A 9,763-nucleotide genomic window follows, 5' to 3' on the forward strand; every position below is an offset into this window, starting at 1 on the left:
TATAAATATAGACCTGGAAATGTAAATGAAATGTCCCCTTTAGGAAAGACTTTATGCACCATCTTAGTGATGGATTTCTGTTTAGCTGGTGTAACAAAGTCTTGTGTAGGAGTTTGAGCCTTCACAGCAGTTTCGGCACAAGCTAAGTAAAAATAATGAGCTACATGGGTTTTCCCTCTACCAGCCATCGCAGCTACTGCAATCAGAACCTCATCACAGTTTAACAGAACTTTATCTATAAAATTTAAGTCCACCACTTAGATTTATATCAGTCACTAGGCGAACAAACAAAGGGAAAGCGCAGGAGAAGCACTCTGCTACAAGAAAGAAAAATGTGTCCACTATAATATCTAATGTCTAATATCTCATTTCAGTCACTTATACAATTCTTTGTGCATAAGAGTAAACACTTTCACAGAAAAGAGACAAAAGTTAGATGAGAAGCAGAGGAGGAAATCTGGCCGGTGGGTGTTCAGAAGCCTCTGTTTTGTAAAAACTGACATCTGTGTTCATGTGTGTAAAAGCATCCTTCCAGTGTTTACTGAGACCATTTTGGCTTGTTGCCCCCGGCTACCAGTCAAGTGATGATCTCATCCTACCTTGCTCTCTGGATCAGAGAAAGCCTCCATGTCCCACAATCCAACATTCCTCAGGTTTGTTTCCACACCAGTGAGCAACCGAACCATGACTATTTATCTGTATGACTGACTACCTGCCACTTTTACCTTTTCACAGTTTAAATATGAACTCTAAAACTAAACTGACTTTTCAAATCTTAATATTTTTGGCCACTGTTAACACAATACTCTTCCCCCTGTCCTGACACCACAGGAAATCCCTTTTCAAAGAAGGTTTTCTCTTTGTGTCCTCCTTAGACCAACATCCATCTATGCAGACATCCAGCTGCATCTGATGGTCTCAGCTGTATCAACAGCAGCTCAGCAGGCTGCAATTATCACTTAGCAGAACAGAGAGCTGAATCCTGATGTCAAAACATCATTAAAACACAAGGGGAGCAAAACCTCATGGTGCCTTAAGAGTGTGGAGCCCGAAAGTGTTGAATACTGAAAAGAAAGAAGACATCATGAAATAAAAACTAACATGAAATAGAAGCGTCAAATTAGTCAACATCAATGTCAACTTTTGACTTTTGAAAAACGTTTACAGAAACAATGTCCTGAATCTCATCAATCAAAATATCTTAACTCTGTTCGACCTGCTGTTAAAGTAAAATTAAATATTTGCAGACGTCAGTTAGCCTACTACCTCTCAAAAATCTCTGATCTGTTCTGATTTTAAGTGCTACCAGCCATAGTGTACAAGCAGATGTCATTTATTTCTGTCAGATACTCTATGTCATAGTGGAACAAACCTCCTCATTTCATGGCTCTGGTTCCTGACTAAATTGGGTCCATCTCGTTACTTACCCATTCAAAGCACATTTCTCCGTTTCAACTGATTTTATTATTCACTCTAATCACCAGCAATGCTCAATCCATCTCATGCATCATTAACAGTACGTTTCCAAATGATGAGCGTATAGCTCTGCCCATTACTGTACATTAAATAAGTCAGCACATGGCAGCCACCTCACTTGTGTCCGTGTTATTTTATTTTCTGCAGCAGCTCCAACAACTGTGACCACTTCCCCGTTTCATTTCATCGCAGGGCTGCTCCATCATACCTAATCATTTTCTGAAACAAAACCACATCTGCCTTATATTAATTTTCAATTCATTTTCAATTAATATAAGGCAATAACTTAATTTACCTAAAGTTACTTTAACATTGGTTGAACAGAATGACCCAAATACTCCAACGATTTTCCCAAACTTACTTTCTGTCCCATAAAAAGGCACGAGAGTTACTGAACATTCAGACTGAAAACAGCATGTTATTTCGGGTATTGAGTCCAATTTGGGTAATGGATCCATGAGTTTTAAGTCTAAGACCCTAACCCCATATGTGAAATACAAACATTATTTATAACTAGTTAGTCGACAGCAGTTTGCATCCTCCAAGGTATTTTTTATAACAGGTGTTAACTGTCTGCCGGCAAAACCAATGTTTAGATCCAGCATTTCCATAAACTGTGCCCAGCTTTCAGAAACAGAACTACAAACCCACTGTTCTCTTCTTTGTTATACAAGCTGTATGCTACATCCACTGTACAAATACTGGATTTCAACGTTGATTTCACCCCACAGCAAAGATGTTCTCATCTTGGGTGGACAGTGAACACCTGTGTGATCCTGAAAATACCTTGAAAGATGCAAACCGCTGCCGGATAACATGTAAAAAGTAACGTTAGCACTGGGACACCTGTGTGACTGAGTCACGGAGTATACTGAGATAAATAAAGTGGAGTCTAAAGTACAATATTTCCCTCTGAATTGTGGAGTAGTAGTATAAAGTTCAACAAAATGGCAATAATTGCCATTATAATTCTTGCTAATAAGACTGCATAAATAAGTTCTCCACAAACTGAAGTGGCTCACCATTAATTAAAACTTGTTCTGGAGGCGCTGATGTGTCAAATTAGTATAAAATTAAAGGAATAATAATTACCCAGTCATTTTATGTTTTGTTGCAATGATTGGAGGTTAAACAGCAGACAAAACAGTTGAAATGTGCAGTTCATGTTACAAATTAATCTCCTGGAAGATGTGTGCTTGCAATTATTTGATTGGCCAGCACAGTGTCTTGCTGGATTAAGTCACGCTTTGTTGCAGAAAAAGTTCAGCCAAGTGAAAGCTACATTTTTGGCCAGAAAACTGTGTTTTTCTGTTGTGTTTTTTCCTAGATTTAAGAAAAATTAAACTGAGGTTTACAATGGACAGATTGGCCAGTCCTTTTAACATTTGTCTTCCAAATGTCAAGTCCAAATAATTTATAATCATCTTAAAAAATGTCTTACACACAGAAACCTTGCTCAGTGAGTCAGGTGCCAAATTTTAGTAATGCTAGTGGCATTGCAATGTTGGTCTGTTGGTCCAAACTGAAATATCTCAACACCTATTGAAATCATTGCCATGAAATTTGGTACAAACATGCATGTTTGCCAGAGGATGACTAATGACTTTGTTGATCCTCTGACTTTTCCTCTAACGTCACCAGCACTATGAGTTTTCACTCATCACAAAATTTTGTACAGGCAGTCCAACAGAACAGGGTCTTGGCAAGAAGTTGTGTTTACATTTGCCCCGCTCCTATGCAGACACATTAATTAAAGCCCTTGTCTGTCCACACACAAGTTTTAATTATTCTGGTTGATTAGACCAGTGTCTTCTTCTAAATCTTCTGTATTTAAAGAAATCCAATAAATTAGTACATTTTTCAGAAACAATATTATTGCAACTCTGTGTACGTTCATATATTAATGTTAGCATGTTGCTGCTGCTGTTCATTACCTTCTTTTTGCAATCCACATGCCATCTGTACAGCTGCGCCCTCTGGTGGTGACACTGATACACATTTTCAACTTGACGAAACCTCTTTTGCAAACCATGAGGTAAACAGAGAGAGAGAGAGGGATCCTTTCACCTGGGAACCATTAACCTGCCAGCTGTGTTTCCGAGGGGGAGGGACTTCAGGGGGTGTGCGATCATGTGTCCCCAATAAATGTGTTCCCCCCTCAGCCAGATGTTCAGGTTTGCACTGATGGTTTTTACAGCTGTGAGTGAAATATGCATTGCTAATGTAACACAGGAATGACTGGTGTGTGTGTGTGTGTGTGTGTGTGTGTGTGTGTGTGTGTGTTTAGTCCTCTACAGTCTCATATAGACTTTTTTTCTGCCAATAAGTGTCACTCACATGCACACAAACACACAAATTGTGCGTATTCTTGTTTTCTTTTTTAAAAGTTACTTGCATCACATTGACAGTTACAGCATTACATGTATTTATGAAGCTTTTTGTCAACATGTATTACTCAACAGCTAAAATAATTCGTCAATTAATCTTGTCAATCAACAGCAGTTTAATTGTCAAGTATTTGTTTAAGTCATTTATCGAGCACAAGTGTCAAACATTCTCTGGTTACAGATTCTAACAAATGAGGATTTGCTGCTTTTCTCTGTTTGATGTGATTGTATTTACACTTCCCAGGGATCTCATCCCTGTTATGCATCTCAAATAAACATTCATAAATTAACATGAATAAATCTGCTTCGAAATCATAGAAAAAAGACGTTCTTAATAACTTCAGAACTTGTCTGAGAATCACTGTGTTTTTTAAGTTTTCTTCAGTATCAAAGTAATCCAGTGACTGTTGTCTGTACATCCATGACTACAATGCAAACAGGGGCTGCTAACAGCTAATTTGGCAGACTTTTAATGGCCAAAATGCCAAAATGTAAATAAATATAAGCTTTAAAAAAAAGGGTTGTAGCCAACAGCCAACTCACTGTATCCTTGGCAATGTTAGACTTCCTATATACAACCCCCAAAGCATTATTGGAACTGTATATCCAAAACTGAGAGTATGATTATCCCCCAAATAAAAGTAAAAAAAAAAAAAAAACAATCGACAAAATCATATATTCAATTCAAATAATATGAACATTTTTCAATATTTTTTACTAATGCTCAGAATCTTATATTCCTGAAACGCTGACACTCACTTCTATCCACATATTTTCCCTGTGTTGAAAACCAGTGGACACACAGACAAAAAAACTCTGATCTGAAGGAAACTTTCTCATTCAAGTGAATGGGAAGGTGTGTCCAAACTTTTGGCTGGTAGTGCGTATGGTTTTTTCTATCTGACTTGTTTCAGAAACTCTGAACTTTTCTGGGTCACATGGCCTTCATGTAATTCTACGAATTCTTTGAAATGATGACACACTGCCTTGCTTAAGGGCTGCTGGGCAGTACTTGTCCATGGAGGGGGAATGTGTCCCTCAGCGCTGGTTTCACACCGTCACAGACCATTTGAATGGAAGAAGAAGAAAAATTTATCAGGTCATAAATCCATGTTTTTATTTTAAATTCTCTTGACAGGACAGAGTGCCATTTGGCCTGCAGTCGAGATGTGTCAAAACAGGAAGCAGGTTCAGATGGTGATGCATCTGCAGCTGAAGCGTTGATTCAGTCCCAGCAGGTCAATCCTCCAAAACACACAAAAGGCAACACAGTTAATACACAAACAAACTATTTCACACTTTTATTTCTCTCTGTTGATTTACAGACTAAGAATCTGGTGCCAAGGGCAAAGTCAGTGATCCATATGTCGCCTCCAGTTGATTAACAGGTATTTCAATACTGTCATCCTCTCCAAGGACAGAGATAAGCGGAAGGGTCACAATATGATTAAGAAACAAAGAAAAAATAACTACATAAATTTGTGTTTGTTTACTCATATTTTTGGGCGTATGTAAAATACCAGATAGTGCCTCTCTGGTCTCTGTTGTTTAACCCTTTGTGCCCAAGGGACACAATATGTGCCAAAATTGTACTCCTTAAGAGATAAGGCTGGTGATTTTCTATATTTTTCTTACTGTCACCAAATCTCATGCAGATCCAAAGCCTGATATATCTTATTCTTCTGTGCCGTTGTTGTCAAAAAACTATTAAAAACATGTCAGTGAGTTACACCACTGCACTGGGTGACATGTTCCGTCATTATGAAGAGTTTGTTCATGTTAGTTTATCATATATGTTTAGAAACAGCTCCAAAGACTAATAACAGCAATCACGTTTTCTGTCTCTAGAGAGTGGTTCTTTGTAAAGCAAATGCCACTGAGCATGTGCGGAAAGATAGTTCAAATTGTAAACAATTAAAAATTTTCCATATCTTTTCCACTTGTGTGAAGTTCTCTATACCTGGCTGTGGAAATGTCCGGACCACACAATTGTATATGCAACAGAAATTACACTTTTTCCCTTTAGATCCTGTGTTCTGCTGTCGATGACTAGAGGCGATAAAGAATCCAAGTTTTGGATCTAAAGTTACATCAGTGCTCACAACCGAGACCGAGGTAACGTTAGTGTGGACTGCAGGTCTTTGATAAAACTGGTTACATGAGAAACTTTTCAGCAGTCTTCAAGCAATCTTAGGAAATAAAAAGTCTCAGGAGGCACCACACAAGTTTAGTTTCAAGGTGAACGCATCAGGTAAATCCAACAAATCACAAGCAAGAGGATACATGGTTTCCTGCTTCATAGATATTTAACATTTTACTCTAACGTGAGCAGAACTGTCAGTCTATGTTTGTGTCTTTCGTGAATCTCAAACGTTCTCTGAAAGTTAAATATCTTGTTTCCTCTGATCATTACTGTTTGAACCACTTTTTACTCAGAAATAAAAACAAATTTTCTTTGTTAAAAAAAAAAGTCAGCTTCATTTCTTACAATTGGTTTTGGGGATTGGGGATTCAAACCCTGCAGTCACAGCCTGCTCCTCTATCCTCCAGGGTTACCATGACAACCACACACGGGATGAACATAATTAAGGCTACTGTATGGCCAATATTCCTGTCTGGATGTTAATGAAGGCACACTTGTTTGACTCAACTCAACCGAACTCTTAAAAGCAGGAAATTCTTTGCTCCTGGTCAGAGAAATGTGTGTGCATCAATAAATAATATTTAAAATGTAAATCAGCTTTCTTACACCGGACATAAAAGACGCTCTGTGAGCTGTAACCTCAGACAAACTCTCCCTGAGTTCACTCAATACTAGCTTTTCAGGGATAAAAAATAAATAAAAAGGTTGGTTTTCCTATAAAGATTAAAAGGCTTTTGATATTACATGCCAAAATGAAAAAGTAAAGAATAAGTCTTTTGTATCCAATATGACATGACATAAATAAGTGTGAGTTGGCGCATGTTTGTGTCGGGATAAAAGGTGGACATTTGGAGTATCAGATAATATTTCAGCTCCATGATGAAATCAAACACATGGATCTAACTGTGGTCAGAGGAGAGAGAGAGAGAGAGAGAGGGCACTGAGAAGGAAGAGTAGGAAAATGACGGAAAAAACTATAAGCTCACTGTGGTTAATTATGTTTTCTTAATTTATGGCTGCAGTTTGTTTTGAACATTCTGTGCTTTGTTACCGGGAATTCACACCAGATGTGAGACATCAGTGGTGCGTAAGTGCTACTCAAGTGTTCAATCCAACTAAAACTTGACATATTATGACCTTTTAAAACTGCTCTGGCTAACAGTTGTCTACTTCCTCATTCACCACGCTTCCCCTTCTGTCTGAAAACACATTGAAAGTTGCACAGACTGTGCTCTCCCTCATTTATCATCTGTGTTCTTGCACTTGTTAGAGCGGGAGAACTTACACCTGCAGCATTTTTATTGGATAAGGGACCTTGGTGACTGCACGTAATGTGCTGCTCATTCAGAGTAACTGAAAACACCTGTGTGCACACGTGCAGTTTAACATTAAAAAATGATATTTGAAGACCTAAACAGCAACACTTTCCAAGTCACTAGTGCTGGAGCAAATCTAGTCAACTAATCAATTGTGTGAATATCTGTGAATCAAAAAAACAAAAAGAATTCAAAATCAATAAGTTAATCAATAGTTTTATCCCCATTTAATGGAATGGAATGGTAATCTTCTACATTTTTCTTATTTTAAACAAATCTCATGTGCAGAGTTAAACAAACAATGAACTGATCTACTAATAAGTATAATGTGTGTATCCAAAGCCTGATATATTTTATTCCTCTGTGCCGAAAGATTTGTTGTACACATAATAAGACTTTGGTACTGCATGTTGTCATTTGGTAATTCACAAATGAAGGGACACACAGGTGTTTTTACAGGTGATACTGTGGTTTCATCTCCTCCACAAGCAATTCTCAAATCCACACCATCCTTTTAATTCTGTATTTATCTTGTTAATTCTTCAGGTACTAAAAAACTGTGCAATAAACATAGCATCAGTTTGGTGCAACAGACTTTGAACATGCTATAATTCCAATAACTTGCACTACTGTCTAATATGGCTGCTACTTATACTTATCTCATCTGCTCAGGTTTAAAGGCTGATCAATGATGGATCGCTTGACACTTTTGATAAGTGTCACATGACAGAAATTTTGTATTTTTGACAGAAAAAAGTGTTGCTTGACACTTTCCTTTCATGTCACACAGCTGGAGAATTTTGTTATGTTGCAGATAATGTCATATTTTATTGCGCAATGTGATTGGGTAGTGTTACTAATGTTGCCATGGAGATTGTAGTTTTCACTGCCTTTATGATATTTTGGTCTGTAACCTTAGATAACTTGTAACTTCCTTGTTTAATTAGTCCCGGTTGGGATGACATAATGTAACTAAATAAGCCAGCTGGAGGATAGTGTCTGGTTACCGAGCGACCTACCATAAATCAGCCTTAAGGATTAAAGGTAGAGTCAGTCATTCAGGAGAAAGCTTGCTGATATTTGAACCAAACACCCAAACAAATACACCCCTCCCTTCATGCTCCTTCAGAGGCTCCGCCCCCCAGATTCATAGAAGCGCATTGCCAAGGCAACGACCAAAAGAAAAATATGGCAGAATCCAGAGCTATGCGTCAACTGTAGAGTCTCACATTTGAGTACAACAGACCATCCACACTCTCCGCCTCTCTGCAGCCTCCCCACGTCTCACTCGACCTGCGTTCAGCGTCTCTGTCGACAGAAGCAGCCGTCTGTCAGCTGCAGCTCCCGGGGAACTGAGAGGACAGCAGCAGGACACACTGCCTTCACCAGGCTGACCGACAGCAGAAATTTACTGAACTAAAATAGTTTGCATGTCGGCTCCACGGGAAGAAAGTGACGGTGTTTGTATTTATTGATTCATTGATTCGGTTAATAAGGTGAAAACACATGTACAGCAGGTTATTTGTGTTATTTAAACAGCTTCCTGCTCAGGTTACGCTTGACTAAACCCAACAGAAATAGACTCTGAGTCTAAAAAAACACAGGGGATCTCCGTGAGACTGTCTGGGATTCAGTGTGGATTGATACATCTAGATAGAAGAGCATCTGTTCTATGAGGAAACAATTCAATGGTTGCTGGAGACGGGAAACTGACAAAAAGTGTATTGAACAATCTTTCTCTAGAATCACCGACTCTACCTTTAAAGGACAAGTTAACAATTTTTCAAGTCTGCCTTAAAACAACAGTCAGGTGTGGATTTGTTGCATTTGGATGCTGAAGCTTCATATTAGCTTCAGATAAACTTTTAAATACATTTTTGCACAGAAGGACTGTGGATTTTGTCCCCCATCACTTCCATTGTAAGTGCCTTATGAAGGGATCTTCTAATGGTCAGTATGAACAGTAGGAATGATTACAGCAAGAAAAACCTACATGAAATTGTGAACCCGTCCTCTAAGGACTTGACATTTTCATATCAGTGTATTGTCTTGTTTTATTCTTGCTACTTATCTTTATTTTTCACCTTACTGATAATATTGTGTTGTACTTATGTGTAGGCTGCTGTAACAATGCAATTTCCCCTTTAGGGATTAATAAAGTATCGATTCATCTTTTGATCTAAGAACCAATACAATAAATCAGAGTAAATAATATTCAACAATATTGGTATCCATATGTTTTTTTCATGATTTAGTACACAGATGAAGACAGATAAATAAAAAATAAATCCTACCATAATGACACAAACATGGGGTAGGATTGAATGAATCATTCATGTCATTAGGTGACAGGTACTGACGTCCTTTTCAGGGTTTTTCATCTAAGATTTCCAGCTCTCTTTTCCATGGACACTCTCTATCTTTCACAGTTAGAATAAACA

This window comes from Thunnus albacares, chromosome 19, assembly GCF_914725855.1.
Source record: "Thunnus albacares chromosome 19, fThuAlb1.1, whole genome shotgun sequence".
Lineage (NCBI taxonomy): Eukaryota > Metazoa > Chordata > Actinopteri > Scombriformes > Scombridae > Thunnus > Thunnus albacares.